Source organism: Populus euphratica, unplaced genomic scaffold (genome assembly GCF_000495115.2).
Source record: "Populus euphratica unplaced genomic scaffold, PopEup_1.0 scaffold236.1, whole genome shotgun sequence".
NCBI lineage: Eukaryota > Viridiplantae > Streptophyta > Magnoliopsida > Malpighiales > Salicaceae > Populus > Populus euphratica.
The window spans coordinates 25,113-43,063 of record NW_011500115.1 but is presented as its reverse complement, the minus strand read 5'-3'; positions in this window follow the sequence as shown (position 1 = coordinate 43,063).

Genomic DNA, 17,951 nt, shown 5'->3' with positions numbered 1-17,951 from the left:
TATCTCTTGAATGAAACGTATTTTTGTTTTTATTATTTTTATTTATTATATCTTGAGATAGTAAATAAACACTGCACAAGATACTATTATTTAATATTTTGGAATTCTTTATTTTTTTACAGTTATTTTTAAATAATTTTTGTATATGAAAAGAAAAATAAAATACTTCCATTTTTTTTAAATTGCAGTTTAATTTGTGTGTGTAAATCTATTTATGTATGAAAAAAATAAAAAAATAAAATGATTGATTAGTGATCTACAAGTTAAATTGATAACTTAATGATGAAGGTTTTTTTAAAGTTAATATATATATATATATACACACACGCACACACATATTTGAATATATGGGAGCGATAGGCTATGTGAAAATGACCAGATTTGCTTCTAACGTGATTTGAATTCTGAATTTAAATTTTTAAGCGTGGTGAAACCGACACATGTATGATTAACGTCTCATTAACGGTGGGGACGGGCAGAGCTGTGACGGCAATAAATAGCAGTGATGGGAGCATTCAAGGTGCTGATAATGGTAGATCGATCTCTCGGAGAAAGCACCCCCTCAAGCACCAAGTAGCTAATGAACAATTAGGTTAATAATTCATCAAAAATCAATTCTGCCGTTAACAAAATAAACCATGCCACTTAAGCCTCGAGGCTTGATCAATGGTTGAATTGTTTCTAATAGAAAGTTTCAAGTTCAAAACTCTAAAAAGGGATTTTTATGTGTTTAGTATTAAAATATAAAGTATTTTATATTTAAAAATATATTAAATTAATATTTTTAACCCATTATCCATAACAGTAAAGAGCTCGCTATTTGGCTAGGACCTAAATGAGAGCTCTCCCCATAAAAATTTCTTGCCTTCGAAGGGATGCAACTAGACAAGATGATGCCTGTGCTATAATGTGGTTTAGGTGGCATGGCCCTTCATTTTGCAGGCTGTTTGACTCGACAAACTCCAATCAAATGACTGGCTGTAACCACCAGTGCATGATCAATACGATAAAACCACTAGTGCAAATAATGCAATAAGTGTGAAGATTATATGATTCTCCTAGCTAGCAGTATTCATAAAGACGGTATGCTTTCTGACGGGATTGGAAAAATAAACTTAATGGTATCTCTCCGTCTACAGCACCATTCATTTTACAACCAAAACTATTAAACTTGATTTAAAATTTAATTTACAAGTTAGTGAATTAATTAAAACTTAAGGCAGAAAGCGAACCAAGAAACATGAAATTACATGAGTAAGCTTAACTCAAGCAAGAAGGAAAGAAAGGCACCACACACAACCATTGACCGCACTTTTCTCAAGTCGAACGGCTATCGATCCTGGCCCGATGAGAAAAGGATTGAACTCATGCTTACCTTAATCTCTTAGCTAAGAAAATCTCATTTGGAACATGATTTAAATCGTGTTTTATTAAAATTAAAAAATTTTTATTTAAAATTAAATTTTTAATGTTTTTAAATTATATTGGTGTGTTGGTATCCAAAATAATTTTTAAAAAATAAAATAATATTATTTAAATATATTTCTAAATTAAAAAACTTTAAATAATAATCTCTACTCTACTTCCAAACGTATCATTAATAACATCGCCAAGGACCCGATTAAACTAGTACACATCATCTTTGCCTTCTCGAGTCGGGTCAAATGAGCTGTGCTTTCAGCTATTTTTTTTTGTCTCCTGAGTTTCAACCAAACGAGGAAAATTCGGACAGAAACAAAGACAAGGATATGGAGTGGCATGGAATGTCAATCAACGTGTCTGGCATTTTTGTTCCATCAAATGGGTAGCGTTAAGGAATCAAAAAGGGCGTGGCCAGGTCGAATCCAGCCCCAATAGTCTTTGTACGAACATCATCTTTTATTCCACGTCAATAATAAATTAACAATCACAATTATGGATGCCCACAAGTTCTTCTTGTTTTTTCCTTCTGGCAAAGAAAGAAAAGAAAATGTTGTTGGAGTTTCATAGATCATGGCATCATGTCAAGAATTTTTGGTGATTTGATTTATCCTCGAAAGAAAGCAATCCCGCTCCACTAATTGCGTAATCAAGTATAATTTACCCATAATCTGCAAAGCACATGGGGAGAATTCTATTAGCAGATTCGAGCTTGTTGGATCGTGACCTACCGAGTACCAACCCCTCCAACAACTTTCTTGTAGCTAATATATCTACTTTAATTCTAGTTTCTTTTGCATATTATATTGCTGGCGAGATTCCATAAGTTGATTACTTTATGTCCTTGAAAGTAAAAGGAACTTGAACCAGGGGGAAAAAATCAAAGATTGGAGCAAGTGTACAGGGTTGCTCGAAACAAGAAAGAGAGAGCTAGTATATGACTAGGATTCGGTTTAAGAACTTTTTCAAGCCTGAATCTGGACAGGCAATCGCTCAGAAAACCAAACTGGTGAAATCCAGCTGAAATTCCTAAGTTTCAGGCTGGTTTTAGCCCCAGCTTATGTTTTAGGATGTGGATGAAAACTGGTGATAAAATGAGGCTTAAGCAACTGTCAACTGATTCAAAACGACTGCGCACACTTTCAGCTTGGTTAGGTTAAGTTATGGGTAGGCTTTTTTTTATTATTATTAGATTCCTTGTAAAAGTGCCTGTTACTTATCATTATGTGTCCTTTTCCTGTTATAAACTGACTAGTTGTTTATAAATACCACCAGGTTTTCCGATGAGCTGGTTATGGCTTCCGATTTCGACCACCCTCCCATGTTGCTTGCAGAACTGCAATACTGTCAGCATCGCGAACAGTTGATAACCTGTGTGCGACCAGAACTCTGCTCCGCCTCCCATAAGCTTATCTAAAACCCTCTTGGACAAACTTTTCAGATTTTGTATCCAATGCACTTGTAACTTCATCCAAGAGAAGAATAGAAGGATCTTTAAGTATTGCTCTACCAATTGCTTTCTCTGTTTCTACTCGTACGTTCAGTATATCTTGAGTAGAAAATGGTTTAAAACTTAATCAAGTGACGCCAATGGACAATAGGGAAGAGAGACAGATTTGAACCGACTTGGATTATAAATATCAGACCGGCTTAGGATTTGACTCGGCTCAATATCAGGTTCATAAGACCCGATCTATTGTAAAATGATGTCGTTCCACCTTAAAAAAACAAAACTACACTGGATAAAAATTATAAAACAAAGTCTTTGAAGTTGATGCAGACAAGTCTCATTTGAGTATGATATAATTAAAAAGCTATATATTAATTTTGGGAGACATTTAAATTTATTTTCTCGAACAAGGAGATGTGACATATTTGCCTCTTTGTTCAAGAGTTTATATTTTAAGATTTTTTTTTTCAGGAAGTGGAACCTTTGCGAGGTGCGGTTGAAATTTCACTAGATTGCAAAATCGGCCTAATAGGCTTCACGATCCATAAGAATTTAATTGGATATACAGGCCTGCTTAAACTAATTAAGCAAACGGAGGCCCAAACCAAATGTGTATCACCGTTTGTTTAGGCCAGCTTAAACTAGCGCTTCAAATTGTTTGATGCTTATAATTTTTATCCAGCCCGTAAAACAATAATTCGATTATATAATTATTATTTTTTTGCATTATATCATTCATGTATTTTAAATTTTGGTTTTATAGAAACTAAAATAATATTTTATTTATTTATTTTGCATTAAAAATTCATTTCAGATATCTGTGCTATATTTCAAGTTTGAGTCTTGAAAAAAAATATAGATGGAATTCCTCCGTCAAATCTAAAAATTTTTGTTTATCACACATGTATTTTAAATTTTGGTTTTATAGAAACTAAAATAATATATTTTTTATTTATTTTTCATTAAAAATTCATTTCAGATATTTGTGCTATATTCCAAGTTTAAATCTTGAAAAAAATATGGATGAAATTTGCTCCGTCTAATCTAAAAATTTTTGTTTAAATTTTTGTTTTCTTGAACATGAAAAGATAAAAAATTCATATACTAAATCCACTTAAAGCAAGAGAATAGAGGGTGAGTTGTTAAGAATTGTTGTAAAATAAACACTTTAATTTAATAGTTTACAGTTTTAATTAAACATATTATTTTAAAAATTATTTTTAAAAAATTACCATCACAAACACCATTACAATGCTAAACAAATAAATATTTTCTGGTTGTGATTGCCAGAAAATTATATATATTTGAGCATTATTCAACTCAAGTTTATATAATTTGAGCTCCAAATATGTTTCTTTTATATGTATAGTAGATTGGATGGTGTCCATTAAACTATCCGTGATTGAATTCCTCGTGATGATTACTTGATTAGAACGAAGTTTATCATCATAGTTATTCACGTGACCTTTCCAATTAATCTCCCCGGGAAAAAAAAAAAAAAAAAAACCTACCTAGCTCTCTCGAATTCCTTCATGCTAGCTGCTGCTACTTGCAGGAGACCTTGCAAGCCGGCATAGAAATTAAGAAGCATGATCCCATTTTGTTGGGATAGTTGTTTCCCTGCGTGTATGATGTTCTGTATGATAATCACATACATAGTGTATAAAGATATCTTGTTAAGCTTATTCTTTATTGATTTATAACGATTTAAACTCATATATAAATACTCGATTTAATATTATAATTTATTTTTTATTGATTTATAATGGCTTAAACTTGTATATAAAACTCGATATATTAATGCAGAAACAAGTCAGCTCAAGTATGAGGAGGGTTGCATAGAGGAGTTTGCATTTCAAATTGTTGAAATCGATAAAAGCAATAGTTGATACTTGAAATATTTTTTAATATATGTGTTATTGCAAGATCTATTTCAAGCAATTAAGATTTACAGCATCGGTTCATATCTCGATTTTAATGTATTCCTATTCTTCGTTCTGGTTTTGTTGCCATGTTAAACAATTAAGCTGTATTTTTAGCGCTTCTTCTTTCCCTTTTGCCATTCCCTTTCAGGAGAAGTGATAAAAAGATGAATCCAAACCTCCTATGAATGTTGACGCTTGACAGAAGTTTCAGACCAATGTGAGTGACAGCCACCACTGTCCAATCTTCCACTTGCAATCTCCAATTAAGTGCTTCTAGATAAAAATAATAGCAAGATTACATTCAATTAAGTGCCTCTGAACATTCAATTTCCTGGAATCACTAGGGGAGAAAACAAAATAAATGCTCTTTCAGATTAAAAACTAGGGTACAGATGCAATGCATTTTTCTCTGTTTTCTCCCATCTAAATATGAAAAAAGAAAAGGAAAAAAAAGAAAGCTACAGAGCTTTTCTTTCTGCTTGTAACTTGTTTGCGCACCCCAATTCAAAAACGCAGGTGGTGAACACAAACTTCCTTGAGAAACAACAAAGAGAAAAGCCACAACCAGGCAAGCGCATGCCTCTCGGCTGTGCTTTTATTTACAGATATTAAAAGATCAACCTGCATTATCACCCACCACATAGCAACAAGAGGAAATGACTTCACTTCACCGGAGACGTAAAAGTCGCCGGAGATTATCTGTAGCTCCAGCATCAATCCCGGCAGCTTCAGCAGAACAACTAAGCTTTGGTCTCATGGAAAACTTGGGCAAAGGTAAGCTGCTTGGATGTGGAGATAGTGCAAACGCCGAACCTGAAAACTTCTCAAAATCTTCCATTAAAACAGTACTGTTAATAACACCATTACCTGATACTGTCTTTGATGACGATGATGATGATGATAAAACCTTTGAAACATCTTTTGGCAAATCTTTTGGGTCAGGTCCTAATGGTACAGTAGATCCAATAATAAGAGATTGTTCCTTCGGCTCTTCCACCTTTTTGGTGTTGGGTTGTTTGGATTTCTTTGGGGTGAGAGATTGGTCTCTGGGTCTATTAGTCTTTCTTGTAGCAGAAGGTGGGCCAGAGAGGCCCCAGCTTCGAGAAGGAAGAGAGTTGTGGTGAGGTTTAGAGATCGGAAGAGGAAAAGAAAGTGGCTTGGCATGCCTGTCATGGTGATAATTTTGCTGGTGTGGATTTAAAACGGACTGTGAAGATGGAGGAGGGTAGGAGAAGTAGAGGGAATCATGTCGAGGAGCGAAGAAGAGGACTCCATGGCTGTTGTTTCTGTAGTTATTGTGGTTCACAGGAGGCAAGTTTTCCATGGATCTTGAAATGAAACTGCGACTAGCAGTATGGTTGATTTTATTTGCTGGGCTTTTCATTTTCTTGGATGGAGAGATTGATTGATGACGACCTGCTGTTGATGGTGCAAAACGGGCCTCCATAGTTTCAAATTTCTCACCTTGTTATATACCTAAAGAAGATAAAGTTTATATGCACAAATTTAAACAAGAAAATAAAAGGAGGCAATGATCTTTAAATAACACGATCAATAGCCTTATGGAAACTCCTTGCTACTGATTCTCTCAAGAAAATCACAGGAACTTCACTGGCGAAGATGAAGAAAAGACTTGCTAGATTAACAAGATTTACACAATTTTAAGCAAAGAAAAAGAAGGATCAATATAGCTTCAAGGGATTCTCTTTGAGATTTCCTAGAAACTATCACCAAATAATTAAACAAGACCCTTGATAGATGAAGAACGCTATAACTCAAAACTAATTTTGCTCTGATAAAAAAAAAGAAAAAAAAAAAAGAATAGTAGTATATGATAGATACACAACGGATCCTGAGAATCCCTGTTAGAATTGGAGGAGATTAATATTTTCTTGTTTGCAAGTTTCATGAACCGAAGGTCATCATACTACGTCCTTTTATAGGAGGCATGCCGGCAACGGCTACTTTATGTTTTTTGGGCAAACCTCATATTTATCCTCCAACTATATATTTTCAAAATTAGTCTCTTAACCACTGATTTTATCAACTGGGTCCTCTCTCTATACACTTTCCTCAATTCGATCCTTCATTAAAATATTGGAGACAGCGTAATCTCAATTTCAAAGTATTAGATATTGAGGTACCCATTTTTCCTCCCATTCTGAACGTTCAAAACACACATATAGTTAAGAGTACAAAAATTGTTTTAACTGGGTTTTAATATTTTTATAACTTGTATTAAATTCAAAAACAATAGTTGGGTATTTTCGTGTCGAATACTTGAGAAAATTAGGATACCTACACCACACTTAACTAAATTGGTAGTTTTGGGACTCAATCAAGAAACTATAAATAGTTGAAGGATTGATCTGAAATTTGCCTTTTTATATAATTTTGTTCATTTTTATATGTTTGTTTTTGGTAGTTTAATGAAAATGTCCCGATTACTCCTAATTTTACCGACACCATGCGGTCTGCTACCTCTTCAGTCCAAGGCCGGGAAAACTGTTGGGCGGCAACCGCCGATGTGCTGGAAGCCATCTGATCATGATTTTTTGAAATAGCCGTTGAGGAGATTATTACCGTTGATTTCCTCCTCGGGTTCCTCGAAGTTTGTCTCGTATGACAGGGACTAGAAGAATCCTAACCATACATGATCTAAGCTGCTGAGGTCCACGTTAAATGAAAAAAGAAAGAAAGGTATTGTATTATTGTGTAGTCGTTGCGACCTCATGTGCAGGGAATAATTTTGGCAACACGAGAAGATTTTATTTTTAGGGGTTGGAGTGGTCCTATAATAATAATACAGTGATAAATTCTTGGCTTGAGTACACGTGGCCAAATGAGATCCACTTGCCTTGCCTGTGATATTTTAGTGCATGATGGGCAGGTCCCATGCCTGTCATTGAAGGTGGTAATTTAATATGATGTTCAATGATGCACGAGATCACTTGCGTTAATTAAATATGTAATCTTTTGATGATTTTTTTTTTAATTTGCTTTCTTGACATCACCAATCCAGTGAAAGGTTTTGTTAATAGATTTTTGTTATTTGGATTCTTCGTGTTTTAAATTTAATGGCGTCTTAAAAATATGAGTTATTTTTTAGCATTTAAAAATAAAACAATAGTTAATTTTTAAAGTGGTTTTTACAAAAAAAAATAAAAATTAAAATATTATTTCTTAAAAAAAACATTATTTTTTACAACAATAAATCAAAACAACTTAAAAATATAAAAAATAACCAAGCAAAAATAAATTAAATTTTGATAAAAAAAAAAATAGATTCAATGGTTTAGCCGTAACCAAGCAAAAATAAATTAAATTTTGATGAAAAAATAGATTCAATGGTTTAGCCAAATACATCTTTAAAATAATTTTTGTTTAAAAACTATATTAAAAAATATTTTTTATTAAAGAAATTATGATGGCCGACACATCAAAAATAATTTAGGAACATAAAAATATAATTTTTTTTTAAAAATAAAATTTTTAAAGTTTCCAAGCACTATTTAAATCTGAGATAAAATAAAATAACAAATAATTTATCATTTACAACATACATTAAACCATTAATGTCCATTCAATTTAAATTGAATTATTTATATTTAATAAACATGATAAAAGCAATGCCATTAAAACTGAATCTAAAAAAAGATGACAGGTTGCGGTTCACCAATCACAAGTCACTGAATATATCTTTTAAATATTTATTGTATTTTTGATGCACAAGGTGTCTGATGACATTTGATCAAATCAATTGAAAAACTAGATTGGCTTAGTTGTGAAGATGAATATACGACTAATATCATTATCTTTGATATCTCAGTTACATTTACACTTTCAGGATCTAAATGCTTCCAATTGGTTGGTCTGAATTAATTGTTGAGAAATTGATTATGACTACTCGATTTTCAGAACTAAACTCATGTCAATGATTTAGTGCATGTTTGACAACATAATAACTTTTATTTTTTAAATTATTATTTTTTATTTTTAAAAGCATTAAATTTATGTTTATATATATGTTTTTGATGAATTTCACATGCTGCTACGAAGAATTGATTAAATATAAATAAATAATTTTAATATATTTTAAATTAAAAAACTATCTTGAAACGCATGCTACCAAACACACTTATATATATATATATAAAAGAAGAAAACCTTAGGCTTTCGACAATTACAGATGCAAACAGATGCACTCTCACTTTAAGTTTCTTTTGTTCTTAACTTGCCGGAGGTAACCTTTCAAATTTACGCAGGGTTGTTCTTTCCTTGATAAAGAGAACGAATCTTCCTTTCTTTTGCTCGACATTCTCTTTCTCGAGAATCACTCAAGACACGAGTAATCACAGGACAAGGTGTGGACGTGCAAGCCCGAAGTTTCTTACACGTGATGTCCCAGCAGAATTTTTTTTTGCTTCTAGAAAAAGGCTAGTACTGCTTCAAATCTTTTGGCAAGAGAGGTATATGAATGTATAGCGCAATTGATAAGCTGTCGTGTAATTGGCATAATATTGCAGGTATTTTGATCCGATGAATTACCCCGAACAAGGATAAAAAGGATTGATAGTAGTCGGTTAACCTTAAACCAAAAAATTCATCAAAATTAAATTATTTTAAATCAAACCAAATAAAAATAAATAATAAATTTAAATTAAACAATTCGATTCACTTTAATTTTATATTTAAAAAAACAATTTAATTGATAAAGTTTTTCATCGAGGTTATGTAAGTTTTTGAGTTTTTATCGGTTTTACCTATTTTTAAAATTCATAAATAAAACCAACTTAAATTATTTTATTTTTAAATTTTCTAATAATTGTTTTAATATTTGGAATTAGCTTTTCAACCAGTGCGATTATTCGATTAAAGATGTAAATCAAAAGTCTCAACTTCTTAAATCAAGCTCCTATCGCAACTTTTCCTTTTTCTTATATACAAAGCTAAATGGGCACAAACAAAAAGGAGAAGAATGGTCGCAGCCCCATGACTCTATCCTCACTTTCATACTCCTCCTTCTCCTTCTAAAATTAATTGCCCTGTTTTCTCAAAATAACAAAGAAAACGAAAAGATTTTGTTGACTTTATGGCAACAGTTCCCCTATCATACCACCCTTATAGCATGTTTGACATTACGAGCTTTAAGATCACATGGAGTGACGTTCTAGTTACAACTTGTGGCCCCGTCCATTTCAGAAAATCCCACGTCCTTTCTACAATTCCAGTAATGTTATCCGGAATCCGCTACGGTTGTAAGTTTTTTTAAAAAACGTCCTTTCTACAATTCCAGTAATGTTATTCGGAATCCGCTACGGTTGGAAGTTTTAAAAATAAAAAACAAAAAACATATATATATATATATATATAATTTTAAGAAATCTAAGTTTAAATTTTTTTTATACATAAATATAATTAAATAAATTAATAACTACATATAAAAATAAATAAATAAAAAATTATTAACGATATCTAAAAATAAAACTAAGAAAATCTAGAAATAGAAATAGATCAAAATATTTTATCTTAAAAAATAAGATATTTATCTATTTATGTTTGTTAAATTTATTTATTAAAATATTTTTTATTTAAACAAACAATAATAGAAATAAACACACAAATTAAACTAATCAGATAAAATAAAAGAAGAAGAAATATTATGCAAGACTGTATGTATTAAAAATATCATCTGAATTTTTTTTATTTTAAAAGATAAAGTTAATCAATAATATATATATATATATAAGAGAAAATCTTCAAATTTAAATCTATAACTAAAAAATAATAATCTTTATTTAAAAAAGGTTCCACAAACAAAATGAAAGAAAAAAATAAATAATAAATTAAATATAAATTAAAAAATAGAGAAAAAAGGATTTTTTTACAACTCGGCAATTGCCCCTTAACTTTTTTAATTTTTTTTTGTAATTTGGATGAAAACATTTTACCGCCCTTATTTTTTTTTAGATTAATAACGTGTCTTTTGATTTTTTCATATTCCGATCATTATGGTTATTGGAAAATCAGAGATTAGGTTTTTCTCTACTCAAAAATTATTTTTCAATCTATTTTTTATCCCAAAAAAACTATAAAATATCGTAAAAATCACGATAAACTTATCTATAACCTCAAAAAACCTAAAAGATGCCTCAAAAAATAAAATCAACCCAAATCTAAAAATCAAATCAATCTTGAATATGTTTTTTTCACGAACTTTAAAGATAGAAAACATTTAATATGAACTCTCCTCATCAAATAAAATTATTTGACACAAATATCATTTATTTTGGTGATTTAAGTCAGTGCTAACAATATTTTTCTATTTACTATTAGAATTTGATGATCTCTCTCTTTTCTCTCTCAATCAGAGAGTAAAAATAATAAAAATAATTTTTTATACTAAAATTAAATTAAAAAAATATTAAGATATTGAAATTATATAAATTACATGATATTCAAAGTTTAAGGATCACATTGCATCTTTTAGGAGATTTATAGTTGCCATCCGTATTTGATATATTTTTTATTTTGGTCCCTCTTCTTTCAATTCCAACTTTTTATGAGAAATCAAAATTAATTGGTCTTTAATTAAAATTAAATTACTGAAAAAAATTTGAAAATTAAATTAAAAAATATAAAATTTTACACAATCCATCCATGATAATGTGTAAAAATAAATAAACAATATAACCTTGCACAAGGAAAAAAAAAAAACTCAAGCCTTCCAAAGTAATTCTTAATAATGTAAAGGAGTCACTATCTTGAAGAAAAAGAAGCTAACTTATAGGTTAACACGTAATTATTGTCGGATTTACACGAGCTATATTTAAATATTTCTTCACAATTATTACTTGGAAGTGACTTTTTATTTCTATATCCTCGACTCTTGGTATCCACCTCGTTAATTAACCAGGATTTTGCTTCTTCAGGTGAAATTAGATAGGTTTTTAATTATATATTTGATGCAAAGGGAATGGCCAGCATATTGTTTAAACAATCAAAGTGAAGAACTTAGCTGCTCATGAAAGACAAAAGCAGAGAGGTTAGTGGATATTTTCATGTATATTTATATCCAACTCAACTTTTAATATTCTGAAATATAAACTTAATTTATTTTATTTTTTTAAAATTTAAGTAGGATTGATATATCATGTTAGACTAAAATCTTCATAGATGATACGTGTATTCATAAATTAGACACGTTAATTCTTATATATTTTTAATAATTTTAAAAAATATTAGAAATTAGATAACACCTTTATAATGTATATATTATTAACATCACAAAAACTATTATAATTTTCACATAAAAAACAAAAATTAAAATCAAATATTTTATTAAGCAATCATAGTACAGTATAATACAAAGGTAGACTAACATGAAAAAAACTATAAAATACTTTAGAGTTTGTGATCTGACTATAAAACTAAAAGTTCAATATATATTCTTGAAATTTTTATTTGTTTTCTATGATCTTTTAACCACCAAATAGAAAAGATTGAATTGTAAAATATATCATCACTCAAACATATAAAATTTCAAAGGTAACAACTATGATTATGAGTGTAGAGATAAGAAAAAAATATTATTTATACAAAAAAACTTATTATTTATATTGTGTTATGTAGATGGGTTAGATTGAGTGGGTTTTAAAAACCCAACCCATGATATCTATTAATTAGTTTTTTTTATGCATTATCATATATAATATTTATGTTATCGGGTTTTGATGGGTTGAATTAAGCCAAGGGATGCAGATGTTACAGGTGAACAGATTTTTTTAAACTCCCACATACAAAAAAGCCATTAAGCATATCAATAACAAAGAAGAAAATGACTGGTTAGGTGTAGTAGGTAGATCTACTAGGTGGATTGACTTGTGTCAATTTATATTTAAATAAAAAAACTTAAAAATAAAATTATTTTAATAAAATAATTGTGTTTTTTTGCTGACCAGGTTGTTGCGAGACCTGTGCCAATGGATTATTGGGTTGACTCATAGGAACGAAATATCAGTTTCAGTTAACTGGGCCGTTGTTTTTTCTTGTGCTTGTTCAGTTATGCTTCCTATCTCACTACTTGCCTTAAAGTTGATTACTGGGCCTCAGATACTAACCCAGTTACATTTCAAGCTACTCAACAGGAGAGTGAGTCGACAAAGAGAAACCAGGGATCCACCGGCTTCCAGACTAGTTGGTATTCTCGGTTAGATTTCTGTCTTGGAAACAGCGATACCAAGTTTACGTTTTTTGATAATGTCGTCAAGTTATCATTCTATAAGCTGGATTCAATTTCTTTCTGGCAACTTCGGTGCCTGGGCATGCTGATTAAGCTCTTATAAGAATCCATGTGATGTCGAGCTTATGTAGCGCCTCATGTACTTAGTCCAATTGGGTTTAGTCTTCAGATTCCAGAAAGGCTTTCCTTCACCCGCCGTGTCTGCTTCGTCTCTTATTGCCAATTCCGCAACCCTATCATGCACAGGTAGACATTTTACAGGAAAAGTAGCTGTAGATGACACATGATGACATATTTGCGCCCTCCCTCAATTCCCTGTCATCTCTCTTTTATCGTTGCACATGCTGGTGCTTTCAAAATGAACGAAGTTCTACGTGACTTTCTCAATCAATATACACCAAAGGTCCTCTCTTGTCTCCAATCACACCACTACAAGACCAAAAATATTTTCATTGCAATGGCCACCAAACTTGTCTTGCCTGAACACACTCGAGGGTGGTCACAACAAGCACATGCTTGACATAGAACTGGCAGGTAACCATGTTGCTGTTGCCTTCAGTGGTAGGGCAAGGGCGAGAGTGAATTGCTACAGTAGTAACCAAAGCATTTCCCCTTTAATGTCGGGCCTAGCCAGATCAGTCCAAAGCACCCACCCAGCCTCCTCCATTTAAGATCATGCAGAAATTGGTCATATACGTTTCTAGTTGGTCCATGCAGAAAGTTTTCATAATTAATCGACCGATGTTGCTTTCAAAGACTTTCAAGGAAGCAATTGAGCCCTCCGATATAAAGTAATCTGAGTCGTTATAAAAAACAAGCAAACAACACGTGAACAAACCAGAGCAAGCAATCTCAATAATTATAGAAACATACACTGAGATGGACACAGAGAATACTATTCGAGTCTCTTGTCCACCTATTTTGTAAAGGGTCTTTCTTTTCTACTCGAGGACATGAAGCTAATAAATGGTTAGCTTGAACCCTGAGTCGCTTCAATGCCCCATCCAACAACTAGTATTGCTTCGCTTTGCGTGGTATTTTATATATATATATATATATAACACAGACAGAACATCATCGATTTAAAGGTATTCTGGGTTCTTAATTTTCTTAATTTTTTGCAAGATTATGCGATATATTATAGGTGTTCTTGGTTTCGAGTTGAATTCTTCATGCTATGTGAGTTTCGTTGTCATTAGCCTCAGAAAGTTGAATACTATAACTTAGGACCAAATCTAGCGAAGAAGATGATCATAGAGAACCTCGAAATTAATTTTACACCGAGTATAGTGTACCACTCTATGAAACAATTCTCTTATTACTCTATCATAAGATATTATTGAATGAATGAATAATTTATTCATCGTGTTTAACTCTCAGTAGAAATTTTGTGATTGCTATACTAACGGTTAGAGATTAATACGAAGTATATACTGATTTCTTATTTAATAATTAAATTTTTTTATTAAAATGATTTATTAATACAGCATCATAGTTTTACCTATTTATTTAAAATAAAAAATATTACATATTACATATTTAAATACTAAATAAATAAAAAATCAAAATATTTTGCAGGGCAGCCCCTGCTTGCCTCCCCTAGTTCCGCTCCTGATTCAAACAGTCATTTTGAACTTGCTTGACTAAATATATATTTTCTTTCTATTCTGGGGTCGGTCAATACGTCTTCTCTAAGCATTTCAAGAGAGGTCTATGTTGCAAGTGAGGTTCTGGTTTAGTGGTGGGAGGGGCTTGTCCCCTTCCTCTACACCTGGGTTCGAATCTCACCATGCACGCCTATCATCCCGCGGTGTCTTATCTGCTCACTGGACTTGCAGGATGTTCAGTGGGCCGTGGGGATTAGTCGTGGTGCGTGTAAGCTGACCCGAACACCCCACGTAAAAAAAAAAAAAAGAGAGAGGTCTATGTTAGCTACATGAACTTCTGGGTTTGGGTTAACGAAAGACAAGAAAGAGGGGAAATACTATTTCTAACATATATAAACGAAGTCTTCAATAAATTTGGCTTCGCGAACACTTAAAAGACATGTCAATGGGGGAGAAAATCTAATCTTAATTCATTGATTGTGAGAACTCGGAATGGTAGGCAGAAGTCTTGCGACCTCTTATTGTACTTCGAACCCTAATTATTTATTTCTTAGTGTGATGTACTCGGTGTGTTGAACATCTTGGCATGATTTATGACCTTAGTTTTTATAACATAATCACCCTCCATTATGCAGATGTCAAACATTGAATGCAAAACTGCCACCATGCAAGCTTTTTTCTAGGCGAGATCGATAAGAGTAATATTTTGAGTCCCTTTTCCAACTATCTTCCAAGAAAAATTTTCTTTTTCCTCGGGACAGAAAGCCAGTAAAAAGATGGCTTGCCCCGTGACTGAGGAACTGAGTCGAAGAGTAGAGCGTTGAGCTGCTTCCATGTTTTATTATTGACCACTTATATATATATATATTTATTTGGCAGTGGTTTGGGATGAGATGGATTGTTTTGAGATTTGTTTAAAAAGAAATAACGGATTATTTGATTGTTTATGAAATAATTATAAGTCTTGAGACAATCTATTCTCTAGGGAAATGAAAAATAAATAAAATAAAATAAAAATTGGTGTATGGGCTGTAAAAAGGTTATCATTTGGTGCTAGAAAATAATTTACAGACCAAAAAAATCACATTAAAACTTCATACAAATCGACGAGTGAAGTGCTAAAATATGATAAATAATGGATTCAAAAAATAATAATTAATAGATTAAGCATAAAAAATCAATTGTCACAACACTTTTCATGAAAAAGTTTGTATGATTTATTTATTTACTCTATTTATGTAACATTAATATTATAATTAAGTTTAATTGCCAAGTCGTTCTTCGAGGAATTGAAAATTTAAAAAATAAACACCAAGAAATATTGCTACGTTTTTTAAACTATGATTGTTAGTTGCTCGACACTGGATTCGTTTAAATATTGATAATTTGTTGTTCAGTGGTACAAATCTTCAGGAACTAGTTTTTGGTTATTGAATTTAAGTGTTTTTTTTTTTAATTGAATGTTAAGCAAGCTATCTATACTTCAATATATGCATTTATAATTTTTTAAAAAACACTTCTTTAAATTTAAACCTAAAATAATAGTTAGAGCAAATCTAGTTACCCTCTCAATAAAAAATTTTAAACTTATATATTGATATTCAAATATTTTCACAAATAATCCACCCTAAACCTTATTAACCAGATAAATGCAAAAACTTCATGTGCAAATACTTATCATGATGATGGATTAAAAACTTAATATGTATTTTAAAAAAAACTAACAACCATTAATCCCAATATTAAAGAAAAACAAGTCAATACCGAATCATTAACAAAAACTTAAAAGAGATTGGTACAATACTGTGCACCAAATGTTTTTACCCTTCTCAATAAACTCAATCACCTTAATCGGGGGTAATACAATTTTTTTTTTCATATAATCTAATCTATTGAATATTATCAAATTAATTGGAATAAATTAATTTTTTTATATTTTTAGCATGATAAAATTATTTAATCATTCTTAAAAGTAAAAAAATAGCACCCAGGAGCTTCTTAGTTTTTTTTTTAAAAAAAAATTTAAACACAATAAAATGAATTGATTGCTTTACAATAAAAAATATTAAGCGGGTCTTCATGGGTTTTTTTGTATTTTTCATATGGTTTTTTTGTTATAATCAACTTTATAAAGAAACAATTTGATATTTTATTAAATATAAAATATTATTTTAAAAAATAATTGAAATATATAAAGCATATGCTAGCATATGGGGGGGTGCTCGCATCATTCAAACATTGTATGAAACGTCGTATGACAACTAAATAATAGCTTTTAGAATTATATTTAAATCATCTTGATAACCCTTTTATTTTTAGATAATGCGCATGATTAATGAACTCTGATTTGGTATGAACAATTTTTTTTATTTTTTATTTTCTCTTTTATTTTCATACCTCACCTTCTATTGTTTTTAAGCAACCTGTTATTTTATTTTTTATTAAGATTTGGTTCGTGTTTTTTTATTATTTGTTTTATTTAAAATAATTTATATATTTTTTTCAATTTAACCCTCTTTTTATTTTTTTTATCCATCATATTTGTCATCATTATTTTGACTATTATTTTTTTATTTTCTTGTTTTATTTTACTTTTAATTTTATTCTTTAATATTTTATTATATTATATTTTTCAACTTGGTCTCTCATTATTTTATTTTATTTATTTATTTATATAAAAATTGATATTCATTCTTTTTATTGCTATTTGTTTTGTTTTTGATTTTGGATGATTAAGAATTTTACTTCATGATTTTTTCAGACTTATCTTCTATAAGATAATATAGTTTTATCACTTGGGTCACAAGTTTGAAATACTAGTCTATTTTGATTTCAGTTTGATTTTTTTAAAATTAATTTTTTTACAATATCATCCTTCAACATTAGGTTATTGGGCTTTCAACATTGTAAGTTTTGCCTATTCTCTTTCTTTAGAATTATCTCGATCTCATATTCTAAGTTGTAGGTCAGTTGAATTAACTCAGGTTGACTCGAGTTTTTTTTTTTGTTTTGTTTCCTTTTATTATTTAGGGTCTATTTGAGAGTATGATAGATATTGTATTTTAAAGTGTTTTTCAACTACACGTGTATTAAAATAATATTGTTTTTAAAATTTATTTTAACATCGGCATATTAAAATAATCTAAATATATAAAAAAATTAATTAATAAAAAAATTCAAATTTTTTCAGAAACACTATTTGACTACCCTCCTAAACACAATTTTAGTTTGCATAAGAGTTGATATCCATTATTTCATTCAATGTTTTTTGCACGAGATTATCCTGATATTATAATTGGGCCATAAAT